Genomic DNA, 14416 nt, shown 5'->3' with positions numbered 1-14416 from the left:
ATTGTGCTGCTCTTGCAAGGCACCAACATAATTATGAGCAGGCTCAAGAGTGTCCGTACCATCTACCCACAAAGATCTGTTAATTAGATAACAACATCTTTGGATTTAAAAATAAACTGTTTGATCCAGAATGAGTAAATATCTCCCTACCATTCATGGAGATATGGAGACTAAAAATACAGCAAGGTTGGCTCAGCTCCCTGGGGAGGATGAAGCAGATATGGCCTTACACCTTCCACACGGAAATGGGACGTACTAGGTACCAGCTGCTAATGGTTCTTGAAACACACCTACAGATGTTTCAGGCTGGAGCTGCTGAAGCGAAGGGAACTGGGCAAGCTGGGTGATGCTGGTGAAGGATGTGGTGTTATGGCGTCTGGGCTCATCTCCATACTGCTTTTCTGGCACTTTCAGGCCACAGTGCTGAGTGCATTCATGAAGGAGCTCCCAAGGCAAGGAGGAGAGCAAGGATTTTCTTCACTTCCACATGAGCTGACTTCTAGCAAAATAAGGAGACCGATCACTTCCCACACATACACATTTCAGCAGACTTGAGAAAATTTTCAGTGTGGACCTTTCAGAGGAATTTTTTTTTGTTGTGGAGAACTTTACTCAGGCTTACATCTCCTTATAGTAGGATTTGTGTGTGCTTTCTTGGAGAATATACAAAATATTATTCTGAATTTGAAGATTTAATTTTATTGAAATACATTCTCTGAATTTGTGCTTAGGCTTCTCTATCCATTTTCTTTTTAATTTTTGTTTTTCTTTAAAAATAGATACAAATTTACTCAAATGGCAGAAAAAAATAAGGGTAAGGAAACTCCTGATGGAGAGGTAAGAAGAAATCTAATAAATTAATGGTCTCATGCTATATTCAGAAAGAATTCTGGTATGGGGGAGGGCAGAATATCTGCTCTGAGAAAACAAATTTGAACCCACACTGAATCTGTGGTCCATTTATAAAAACAAGAAATTGAGCTCAATAGTTTCATAAACTGCAAGTGCAGTAGCATGACAGCAGAGGTTTGATGGCCTATAATGCTTTGTCAGAAGCTTTTCCTCTCAGAATTGTTAGAGTTGTTGCCCACAGAGATATAAGTGCCCTTTACGACATGGTTCAAGTATAGGAGTAGTTTAGTCTGTCTTGCATCTGAGAGGACAGAGGAATTTATCAAGAAAATCGTATAGGTTTTTACGGTTGACTGAAATTCAAATCCAGGAATTGAAGGTGGAAAGTTGATGTTTTGATTCAGGCAAACCAGAAGGGAGAGGTTTGTGCTGTATTTTAGAGGGGCGAGGCGAGTTTCCTTTCATATAAACCAACATTAGTCATGTATTTCTAAGAATAACATGCCTCACTGTCATTTCAGCCTGGGATTATCCATGTGTCCTGGAGACAGGCAGACACCTGGGAGACAATTTCAGTGAGCAGAACATTCTGTAGTTGTGGGAAGTGTTTATTACGCTAAATCATTGTTTCTCACTTCATTTCACATAATCATAACTTCTGTGGCATTTCCTTCTTTGACCTTCAGTATAGATCAGAGGACACAGCTGAAATCAAACACACTGTTTATGTGGGTTTGGCCCCTTCCAATTAAAGGATTTTTTTCCTTGCAGTCTTTCCCACTCTTTTTTTCCTTCAGTATTTCAGTATTATTGTCTCTTAAGTTTCAGTGGCCAAACTTAGCACTCTCAGTTTTCCTGGGTAGAATACATTCCTCTTTCACAGATGTTATCAGAAAATCCTCTACAAGTCATTATGTATGGAAAATACTGTGGTAACATTCTCTCTTTTGCACAGGTGCACAGCAGATACTTTATTTCCTTTAGGCAGGAAGTAAAAAAGCAGTTAAGTATTGCAATGCTCATTTTTTTCAAAAAATAACCCAGAAAAATCAGTCAAAATTGACTGCATCAGACTCTTAAAAAAACCAAAAGGTTTTGTCTCTACAGAAACAATAGTTAAGAGTAGTATATTTCATTGAGCTGTTTTGTTTTCTCTGCCATTCACTCTTCTCATATCACCTTTTGCTTGTCTCTTACTATCATTGTTATTCTTATTTTTCTGATATAGTTTCTCCTTTTCCACATCCCAAATGGTCAGCTCTGACTGCAAATAGTTGATTTTCCTGTTTTCATATTCTAGATAAAGGCTTGCTTGTTTTGTCTGGATGCATGAAGTGAAAGGTGCTTGCAATATTTTACAGCTTGCACAGGACTCAGTAATTAAAGTCAGTCTTTGGGCTTAGGCCCATTACCATAGCAAATATGCTCTAGCCAGAAGTTATACTTCATTCCCACTCTCAAGTAAAATTAAGCCAGATCCTGACCTTGAGCCTATGGTTTGTAGAGAGCTTTAAATGCTGGGCTTGTGCACATTTAACCCCACTGTAACAGTTGTAGGGTCATAGGGAGGTGACAGATGCTATCACACACTTCCTACTGTAGATAATTAATTATGAAGAGAGGTCTTTGCATAGACTAGACCTGAAAATTTCAGCTGATTTCCTCAGCAAGGTTCTTGGCAGACCTACATCTTTGCCATCTTTGTTGATTCAAGCCAGCTAGCGTCTGTTGTGTTTATCACAGATTTCCTTACACAACATAACCATCCAGGCTGATAAAAGCAATGACATTTCAGTACAACATGGTGCTGGAAATTTGGATCTCAAATAAACAAATATTGCCATCGATGTTCCCAGCATTATATAGCTGCTATTAACATCAGGCTTACATATTGTAATTTTATTTCTTAAACTACAGAGATAGTGCTTAGATGTATGGATTTATTATCACATTTGGCATATATTATTTATAGCATAAGAAAGGTGAAACATCTTGCAGCATGCGTGTAAAGATTAGGATTTATTGTCCAGGAATCCTTGAACAATTTTATCAAAAGCCCATTTCTAGGTGGTGTTTTTCTGCAATAAATCATACAGCAGAAATCTATCAGTGGACACCAGTGGGAGATAAATGAGAGCAGAGGAAAGAGGGTCATCACAGATTTTTTTTCTGTATCATGACCTGTCATTGGCAGAAATCCATTTATTATTGTACAGGAATGATTTTTTTCCCTTACTCACTGGGTTTGCCATGCTGGAGACTGTTATCTAAAATAAAATGAAAACTTCACAAAATGTAAGCTTTCAGGAATCATGAAAACAGAGATAACTTAAAGACTACAGGTGCAAAGACTAACATTACTTCTGCTTCTCTTTTTCTCTCTCTCCCCCCTCCCCTCTTTCTTTTCTCTTTCCTCCCTTTACATAACAACAAATTGTGTTGAAGTTTTCATTATGGAAATAGGGGAGGAGGAGGGACAGGACCATAAACCCAGTGCCATGGTGGTATATGCAAAAATTACTGAACTCAGCCGGTTGGTATATGCAAGAAGGAGGCAAACTCTGTATTGCCCAATTAGAAGTGGGTGAGCTCTTGTTCAGCTGCATTTACCCCAATTAAAGTTCTTCAAGAATCTTTCTACCTTTTTTAACAAAATAAAGTTGTTTGCCTTTAAGTAAGGGGCAGAGGGGGAGGGCAATAAGGAGGAGGGCTGAAGTGTAGCATTTTTTGCTAGATTGAGATTAATCAAGATGGGAAGAAGCAATGTTACCTCACATATCTCAATGAATATCAGCAACCAAATTGCTACAGGGTCCTCGAGAATGATCCATTCATGTTCCAGGCAGGTGGTGTGGGATATGGTTAGGTGACGGGGCCCCCACCCGAGCGAGAATGACGCGAGGAGCAGCTGAGGTCCCTTGGTTTGTTCAGCTTGGAGAAGAGAAGGCTGAGGGGTGACCTCATCACAGTCTACAACTTCCTCAAGGGGTGCAGCGGAGGGGGAGGTGCTGATCTCATCTCTCTGGTGACCAGTGATAGGACACGAGGGAATGGAATGAAGCTGCGTCAGGGGAAGTTCAGATTGGACATTAGGAAAAGGTTCTGCACTGAGAAGGTGATAGGTCACTTGAACAGGCTCCCCAGGAAAGTGGTCACTCAGATCTAAGTGGTCACGGCACCGAGCCTGTCAGAGTTCAAGGAGCGTCTGGATGACGTTCTTAAGTCATATGATTTAGTGTTAGGTAGTCCTGCAAGGACCAGGGAGTTGGACTCGATGATCCTTATGGGTCCCTTCCAACTGGAGATATTCTATGATTCTATGTTTCATAGCAGTCAGGCTTCTGGAGACCAAGAGGAGAGGCAGGAGAAACAGGTCTTCTAGAGAGCATGAGTGAAATTTTTATAATGCTGTCATGGTTCAACCCCAGCCGGCCACTAAGCACCACACAGCCGCTCGCTCACTCCCCCCCAGTGGGATGGGGGGAAAAGAATTGGAAGGGTAAAAGTGACAAAACTTGTGGGTTGAGATAAGAACAGTTTAATAATGGAAATAAAATATAATAGTAATAACAACAACAACAACAATAATAATAATAAAAAAAATTGTAATGAGAAGGAAAATAACAAAGAGAGAGAAATAAAACCCAAGAAAGACAAGTGATGCAAATGAAAACAATTGCTGCCCAGCCAGTCCCCAAGCAGCAGCCCCCCTGCCAACCTTCCCCCCAGCTTTATTTGCTGAGCATGACATCATATGGTCTGGAATATCCTTTTGGTCAGTTGGGGTAAGCTCTCCCGGCTGTGTTCCCTCCCAGCTTCTTGTGCCACCCCCAGCCTACTCGCTGGTGGGGTGGGGTGAGAAGCAGAAAAGTCCTTGACCCTGTGTAAGCCCTGCTCAGCAGTGGCTAAAACATCCCTGTGTTATCAACACTGTTTCCAGCACGAACCCAAAACATAGCCCCATACTAGCTATGATGAAGAAAATTAACTCTATCCCAGCCAAAACCAGCACAAATACGACAGCAAAAGCTTTAATGCCAATCACCATCAGGAGGGATTTGTACATTTGAATCCTTTCCTTTGTACAAGTAACGCACAACTGGGGCACACACTAATTAAGATACCCAGGTTGTGCTCCTTCTGAAAGCCTTGGTTACTTCTGCTTTATTAATTCAGGATTTTATCACAGTGTTGAAGTTTAATATGATTCCTCATCTGTCTGATCTGTTTACCTTTTGGACATGTGCCACGAGCATTTTTCTTTCCCTGGGCTAGATAAAAAATAAGCACAAGCGCTGGTAGGGTCTACATTCTCCTTTGAAAATAGATGAAATAGTGAACTAACGGCCGTTCATTTGTGCAAGCTAACAGTTCAGCAGCTCCTCATCAACAGAGACAAAGGTGGGACTGTGTAAGTCTGATCAGACCAGCTATGTAAGTTTATGTCACTGTTGGGAAGATCTGGCTGCAAGTGAACCACCAAAATAGGATCTTTCCTTCTCAGTGCTGGACTGTCAGCTCTATGCTACAGCGAATGAGATAACCGTCCTTGTGGGAGACAGGTCTCATTGCCAGACACATCCATATGCTGCCACAAAGCAAGGCTCTTTCTAGTACTGGAGTATGTAATATATAAATAAGTAATCCGGATTTAATTTTTTTTTTCTTTCTTATCACTAAGGTTCCAGTTACTGAAGCAATTTGCCAAATGGCTAGTAACTATCACAATTATTCTTAAATAATCTTATCGCAAGAAAATACAAGATGTTGTATTTAAATACTGTGTGTTTACTTAATTTATGGGGGGGAAGAGAAAGGCTTGAAAGTGAGCAATACAGATTGATGACAGAAACAAAAAATTAAAAGCCAGTCAGGAGAAATCTTTCTTTCTGTTGTAGCTGGTGGAAATTTATTGTTGACTGCATTTGAGCCAGGATTTAATCCCATTTCTATTTGAAAAGTTTTTGATTTTTACTGCAATAGTAGAAAAAGGTTACTAGTACAGACAGACCATACAGTTCAAATAACCTTTAGCTGTAAATATATTTTACATTGAACACATGTAAAACTTGTGTGTTTGAAAATTACACTTTATTTTTTGCTTCGTGTGATCAGTTACAATCCCACATGCAGGCTTGATTTTAATGGGTTCCAACACGTGCAGATTTTTAATCTTTCTGGATTAAACTTTAATAATCTTTTAATCTTTCAAACTCTCCTTGAAATATCGTAGTTTTAGATCATTTTCCTTGTTGCTTGTATAAATCTTTTACAACAAAGAAATTCATTCAAAGTAGGAAAAATGTGATACAGTAAAAGAAAGAAAAGTTTCCTAGAGTATTAAAATACCACAAGAATCTATTATTTTTTATTTCATCTTGACTTCACTGTTTGCCTTCAACATGCAAACTATTCAGAGTTATATTAAAAACTGAGTTGCACTTCAGAAAACTTTAAGAAATCCTATTTTTTTCAGATCTAAGATCATTGCTACTCTTTTTATTTGGCTGACTTAATTTTCAACTAACTGGAAGATTTTATTCTTGGAATCATAACAGCTACAGACATGAACAATAATTTATGGCTACCACACCTAATGAATGGCTCAAAATATTAACCCACAATTCAACTTTATGGTAAACTCAACTAAACAGCTTATCCTGTGTGCAAAGCAGACTCTTCTAAATGTCTAGGACTGCTATTTGAATAATAAGACAAAAGTATTGCACACATTAAATTAGAATATAATCTTATGCCTGTAAACCAGGAAAAAAAAGATAGGCTACAGGGCAAATTTCAATTTTTTAAGTTAAAATTTAAGAATTAGTCTTAAACTTATGTATTTCTTCTTCATTACCAAATGAAAATAAGCAGTAAAATAAGCAGTAGTTTACACTGCTGCAGTCTAGCTTCTTTCAGGGATAGACTGTTTGTATCTTTCTTTTTAGTATTTTGGTTGAAACCTTTAATTATAACCAATTGAATCTCCTTAAAGATTAGGGGGCCCACATAGACAGGTTGTGCATACCCAGTTATTATCTAGAGCTCAACCAGATTAATGTGGGTGAATTTTCTATGATATCATGCACTTTTACCTATTATGAAAATTTAAGATATATGCCACCTAACCTTTCATTTTAATATTCATGCTGGTTTTAAGTATCTTTTTCTTATAAATGCTACAATCAAATCTTTCCTTGAGGCAAATCCTGTTCCGCTGGCTGCAAGTTGGATGCAGCAGCATTGGGGTTATTTCGAATGGGGAGGAGGTGTGTGCAAGGTGATTATGGGACTTTGAGAGTTACAGGAATTATGGGAATTGCAAAGCAATAGCGGGAAACCAATTTAGCAGGGCCTTGCAGAAACCCCAGTGCAGGTGGCACTGAGGATGGGGCAGGGATAACCTGGATGGATAAAGGTCTCACACGTATCCACCAAAATGTGGGTCACACCTTGACATCAAACCAAATACCGCCCTAGGTGTTGCACAGAAATGGCGAGACCCTTTTGCCTGTTCTGTGTCGGACATGGCCGGGCAGCAGGCAGGGTGGAAAGGAGCAGAGAAGGTAAATAAGAGTCAGCAGCTCCTTACGCTGGCACAGTGAGTGGCCTCAGCTGTCCCACCATTGTCGGTCTGGAGCTCACGCAGGGAGTGAAGGAGTGAAGAGGTACTTCATGGTGGGCAAATACTTCACACTCTTGCTGTGTGGGACAGGGGTGAGAGGCTGGAGGGCCTCCCTCTTCCCTCCATCTCTGTAGGCAGCCCCTGGAGTAAAGCCAGCTTCCTGGCATTAGTCTAGGGTAACACTTTTGGCTTCCCTTTCCATGTTAACCCTTTAAGCCTATGTGCTCTCAGTTTGCAAATATTTTTGGCAGACAGGAAGGTGCAGGTATGTATATCTGTGTCTTGGAATTTAATACTATCAGGTTGATAAGAGTCACGCAAGTCAAAGAAATTCCTTGGCCTCTTTTGTTTCACAGCCACAGAAATTCATTCAAGGCAAAGGTCCCTCATGTATCCTCCCAGTGAGACCATGTTGTGTCTGCTTTCCTCAGCCTGCTTCACAGAGGAACAGTTTTGTGGTCCACATCCCACTTATGATGTTGGTGCTTACAGCATCTGTGACATTTCCACACGTAAAGCAAGGTGTGAATGTAGCCCAGGAGTTTTAGGGTTCATGTGAGAGATTAAAAAATTAGCTGGGAACTAGAAAACTGTTTGTGCTTCAGACATCTGGCACTTTTATATGAATCCTCTGCAGTGAAAGACCTCAACGTACATGGGAATTGGAACACTGAATAGGAAGTGCAAGTAAGTCTGTGGGGCTCCAGCCCCTTTATGCACCCATAGGATCCCACATTAGAGAATGACTTTGTCTTTTGCCACTCACAAGCACCAAATTCTCCTGGGAAAATGTAGGCCCCAGCAGTTAAATTATTGTTGTCCTGTCAGTGTCTATTCCTGAGACACCATGAGCAAGTTGGGAATATCCAATTCACTTTATTTTTCAAATAGGCTTACAAATGTGTTTAGATCAGTGCATTTTTAAAGATAGGGCAAAGTTGGAAATGTGGGTTTTAGCAATGAAAATGTGAGGAACCTAAATTATTTTCCACTTTTAAGATTGTTTTTCCTGAAAAATGAAAGGAAAAGTGACTGTTTGGAACAGGCAAAATGCTACAGTGCAGATCAGAACTGACTTTGGAAGGCTTAATGTAACTGTTTAGTCATTTTTCATAGCAGCATTTTTTTTAAAAAAAGGAAGACAGAAGGAAATTCTCCAAGTCAAATTCCTCACAAAATTCAGTGTTCTCTATTCCTTATGTTTTACTGGGAAGGGTTCCCCTGTTCTTATGGCACTTTGGATAATGCAGTTCAACAATCATTTAATGGAGCAGATCTTTAAACATTTCTCCCGTGAAATAGCTGCAAGGCCTGTAGGTGGGATTTGTATAGTGGGGGGTAAAATAGATCCCTTTGCTAAAAATGTGATGGGGAATCTTCAGGAAAAATGCTGATAGGATTGTAATTTTAATTTTAACCCATGATCTTTTGAAAGATAAAATGACATAGGTCTGCTAATGACGTAGGTCTACATAGGGGGTTACTAAACTCAGTCTCCTCTAACCCACACTAGAAGTGCTAATGCGGAATCATAGCCATGATTTATAATACTAAAAAAATAGTTTTGTCAAGGCTTTTACTGTTACCTTGCAAGAGATCAGAATGAATATTCACGGTTAATCTATTTTTCAAAACTTCCTACCTCTCGGTCCCAGAGAGACATAACAGCGGTGTATCATGTTTCCAGCACTTAGGGATCTAATTGGGATATTGTTCTGTACACGCTGTTAGACACTGTAGTGACAAGACGAATCTTAGCCAACACTGGCGGCCAGCCAACACATACCTTCCGCGAACAAAGTGCAGGGCAATTAAAGTGTAAGCGCCGAAGGAGCGCTGCCGAGAGAGAGCACAGAAATAGCCATCAAGTAAAGCACTTGGAAAATATATTTCTTTGGCATATTGGAGGATTATTGTTCCATCCATTCATTTCTTTCCCTTGATGTCTTCCCCTGAAGGGGATCTTTTTTCCCCTCTTCAGTATTTTTGTGCTTTAGAAAAGTTTGGGAATGCCGTGGTGAGGAGGGGATTTTTTTTCGGGGGGGGGGGGGGGGGGGGGGGAGAGAATTTTTGGGGCAGGGAAGACAGATTTTTCTATTATGAGAATTGAGGCAAGAGGACATTAGAGAGAAAGAGCTTTGGGAAGTGTGTTATGAAATGGAGCTTTTTATAAAATACATAGGTTGGGTGTGCTATATACATATCGTGTGCTGTAGAATGTTATATGGAGCAATCATTCTGCACATGGCTATGTATAAATACTGAAACAAGGCATGTAATTCTGCTCATCAAAATGAAAGCCCTTAAGAAGTCAGATGTTCCCCCCAATCCTGCAAACAGGTCTGCATTACTAAACTGAATTCACAATCACCGTATTAGTAATTTGGCCAACCTGTGTTTAATATCTAATATCCTAAATGCCCCACAAATAATCCCGACACTGCGTTTTGTGACATTCAGTAACAAAAGCTAACAGAGATGAAACATTCATTACTTTGAGGTCTGTTTGTTAATAGATAGGTAAAAGACTGTTGGAGAGGGAAGGGGAGAGCGAGCTGGGGAATTAGCTACTGGAGTTAAAGGATACACAAATGTACAAACATCATTTTCATTCTCATTCCCAAACCAAGTGGCTGATCACAATGTGCATTTTCCTTTCATGTAGATCTTCTCAAATGTTCTTGTGTGGCAGGTGTGTGTGTGTCTCAAAACAATGGCCTTTACTGAATCTCAGTCTACCCTGGATAGTCTTGTTTGTGGGGTTGGTTTTTTTTCCCCTCAGAATATATTTCTCTAATGAAGATTTGGTCAGATATTTTATGTCTGCAAGGTATTTTTTTCCCCCATGTAGTTATACAGAGAATTTTTTTTTTATAATTTTGTTGTTTGTGGGCAGATTTACATATCGTCTCTCTAATAGCAACATCAGGAGGTACAGAAATAAGCTCCTAGGCATATGGACAACTATGGATGTATTTATTAATCTGAACCTTTCTAAAGGTAACATCCAAATTCTTTCCTAAAATGTGTTTCTTTACATCATGTCTATGTCAGGTCATCAGCAGCAGATGCAGCCTTTTTAACTTACATTTGTTTTGAAAAACAATCATTTATTCTGTGGGAAGAAAAGGTTATATTGCAGAGGTCAGACTTTTATCATTTTCTTTTTATGGAGCAAGCCATTGGGATATTATAATGGTATGTCAGCTAAGCACCTACATGGCTCTACAAGGTCAGAGAGAGAGTTACAACGGGCATATTTTATGTATGTATCTTGCGAGTGTTGTCCTAGTACACTCTGACCCCCCCCAATAAACCATTTTACTGCTTTACAATAACGCAGCTTTGTGTTTCAGAGGATTTTTTTTCCCCTTTGAATGAATGCTAAATTCATACGAATGTCAATAATAAAAACTTACCAAGTTCTTCCTGGGGTCACTTAATGACATTGTTAGGATTCTTAATGTAGCTACCAGGTGAAAGAGCTGCCAGTACCGCATAAAGAATGAGTTGTTCTCCTCCTGCCACAGCCCCAGCTGATTTACAACCACTTTGTGTTTGATGTTGGACAGGATAATTTCATCAGTCTCCAGCCCTTGTGATCATGTCCCAAAATGACTAGTCAGGTGAAGCCCTAGCTGAAGATTGCTTGTCACCTGTAGGAAGTAGCTGTCTGCTATGAGTAGTCTTTACTCATAAATGTAATCATCTGTTAGTTATTCATTGAGCTATACTTCATGGTCTAGATGTAGTAGTGAGGATAATATACAAACACCTCACAGGGAAAATGCTTTGAAACAACAGATGTGTCTGTTAAAAACCTTGGTTTTTACAACGGGACAGCATCTTAAACGGAAGTAACTGGCTTCCAAGTTCATCTCTGAAGGTTACTTCAGAAAACCTGTCAAAACCTCTCCCCCTCCCCGAGCAATTCACTGCAGCAAATGGCCTGTAGGTAAAAACACTGATTTCTTAAAAGTCCAACACCAGCATTGTTGTAGTGATTTCAGGCAGTCAGAGCAAAACTGGTATAAACCTTTGGTGCGCTATTGTTTTGAAAGAACGTGTGATGTTGTGATAGAGCTATCTGAGAGAATAGTATGATAATGCAGCCACATCTCTGGGGGGCAAATTCTTATTTATTTTGGTTAAATTCCTTGAAATCGTGGAGGATGTGTCTATTTCTAGTACCAGTGATGCATTTTCATCACATCCAGACATACAATTTGGCATGAAATAACTAACACTCTTCCATTTTTTATATTCAGCTGGGCTTAACCTGACATTTGTTCTCTTATTTTATAATAAATAAAAATCTTTTTTCAGAAGAAGATCAGCTAGTAAGAATTCTGTAAAAGTGTTATAAAATTGCCAAAAAGCAAAGTGGTGCTGTTATTAGGCCAATACTGCTGTAAATGATAAATTAAAAAGGCAACATGAAGAGGCTGAAAAGTAGTGACAGCTACAATGAGTACATTTTCTCCTTTCTCAGTGTGAGATCGCAGTGCGGGAATACATGAACTTCGAATCCCTTTGTGAAATTTGCGCTCATTTTAGCTGTCACTGCTGCAGGTGATGAGCACTCACAACCTGTTGTTTCTGCTTTGTGCTTATAAAAACGCAAGGGATAAGTTCTAGTAACAAAGGAGTAAATATTCTGATAAATATAATCATGTAGCTAATGGGGAATTCTGGATAGAATTTGCAATGTATTTTGGAATTTATCCAAGGTTCATTATAGAAAAGATAGACAGATATTTAATTTCTTAAATTGTAGTTGGAAAAACAAGTATGCTATTTTATATGTTTTAGTTACATTTATTTTGTCAGGATACTTCCAAGGTTTGAATACATACTTTTTTCCTCTTCAGGTTTATTTCTCAAGGTCTGCTTTCAATATTCCTTTAACTAAAAAATTATAGATCTAGCTCCTGAAAAAAAAAATCTAAATTTAGACTACAGTTTCAAATGACTCAAAATGCAAAAGACAATAGATTGAGACTTCTGGGTTTTTTTTACCAGGAGGAAAGAGGTCATTTACAAATCTTGGACCTATGATATATGTGAAACTTTGAATTTTGAAATTGGAGGATGTGCAGGCTTGACATCTGGTATGAGATAAGTTTCTGATTTACTTCTTTTTTTGTTTCAATAAGAAAGGATAGAACTCAATAGACCTGTACCAGAACAATTCAGCTTTTCTTCCACAGACCAAATTTTCAAACCATATTCTGTTAGTACAGCTCTTTATGTTAATCATTTCAATATCCCTTTAAAAAGACCTAGATTTTAGAAATGTGTATAGGGAGAGATTATCTGTTTTGTTTCTAAAACTCGCTGTTTATTTGATCACTTGCACTCTTAATTTTGCTTCCCTGGCTCGACATTTCCATCTTTTATCTTTATGCCTGGAAGTTCCTGTGGCTTGTATCAGCTTTTAACATGATATAGAACTTCTTAGAGAAAAGACCTGTCCTACTGTGACTGCCTTTTAGTGCCCATCCATGCTACTGAGCACACAACAGAGAGTCACAGCGCAGGAATAAATGTATTTTTTTCATTCTTTTGATTTAAAAATGAAAATAAGATGTTACGTATGTTTTAGTTACTAGTGGAATATTTCATGCCTGGTGGGTTTATATTGCTCTGGTCAGCACAGGGACATGTTTTTATTATCCAAAGGGGGAAATCCTTCTCAGAAAGGTAGCTCACAGTAGGCACCCAATGACTGACTCCCCCCTGACCGCTATAGCACTAGCAAGCACCACGGTAATAAAGGTATTACATTTAATAAGGCTTTTCCATATATAACAAATGAAGAAAGAGCCTTTGGCAATTGAAGCAGCTCTTTCTAGCATCCAGTGTCATTTGTCTCCTATAACTGGTGTGCACAAACTGACCTGCATCATGAATATTCCCTGTTCGCCCTTGCAAAGCATTGCTTGACACAAGCCATACCTTGTAGTTCACTCAACAGTCTTCCATGGAGGTGTTTTTGAAAAATGATCAGTGCTCTTCTGCTGTAAACCTACCAAGAATGGTAAAGTTTTAATATTCATGCTGTTGTCTTATTGCATGCTTACTGCCAGAGAAGGCCTTGGGAGACTTTCAAGTGGAGTTGCTGTAAAATTACTGCTTATAGTATGTTATTGCCTGGTCCCTTCTTCACAAGGGATAGTGCTGTTCCTGGTGTTTTTAAGTGGCTGGCAGGTTAGATCCTCAGGAAATACTTCATTTTTACTCAAATGACTGAGTAGTAGTAGTAGTCAACAGCAGTTTCTCTGAGATCACCTTCTCATCAAAAGAAATACGCAAACGTCAACACCTTCCCTTTACAGAGAGGCAATTAAGATTATCTAGTAAATGAAAGAAACAATGCTTACAGGAATGTGTCATCATTACATCTCTAAAGTAGGTAAAAGTAAAATTTGCCGTAAGTTTAAAAAAACCAAACAAGCAGGTAATCTGTAGTTTTTGTTACTATGTGTCGAAATAGCATCACTGTTATTGTATTGGCTGTGATGACTGTCACTGCCCTTGCAAGGGCCAAGAGGCCATTGGTGCTGTTGTGGCTATGTGGCCATAGAACGTGGCTGTTTGCCCTGGGCACAATGGTGAGTCTCCAGAAAGGTGTTGTCATGCTGCAGCTACCACTGCTGGGACAGGATGGCTTTCCAGGAGAAGCTGTAGCACCCAGTATTATAATGGGGAGTAGCTCTAGCGCATGTTAAATCGCCTCTTCAAATACCAGAACTGAATTTTTTCCAGCAGCAGCATTGAAGGGTTAGGGCTACTTATTGCTAGTGCAACTGAAAAGCCCCCTTCCCTTCCTACCCATGGATTAATTTTTATTTCCATTCAAAATAATGTACAGTTACAGCTGTATTTTTCTAATCAGGATTCTTTTTCCACAAAGACTTTTTTTCTGTGGCTTTTCTT

This window comes from Pygoscelis adeliae, unplaced genomic scaffold (assembly GCF_000699105.1).
Source record: "Pygoscelis adeliae isolate BGI_AS28 unplaced genomic scaffold, ASM69910v1 Scaffold15, whole genome shotgun sequence".
Taxonomy (NCBI): domain Eukaryota; kingdom Metazoa; phylum Chordata; class Aves; order Sphenisciformes; family Spheniscidae; genus Pygoscelis; species Pygoscelis adeliae.
This window is presented reverse-complemented; position numbering follows the sequence as displayed.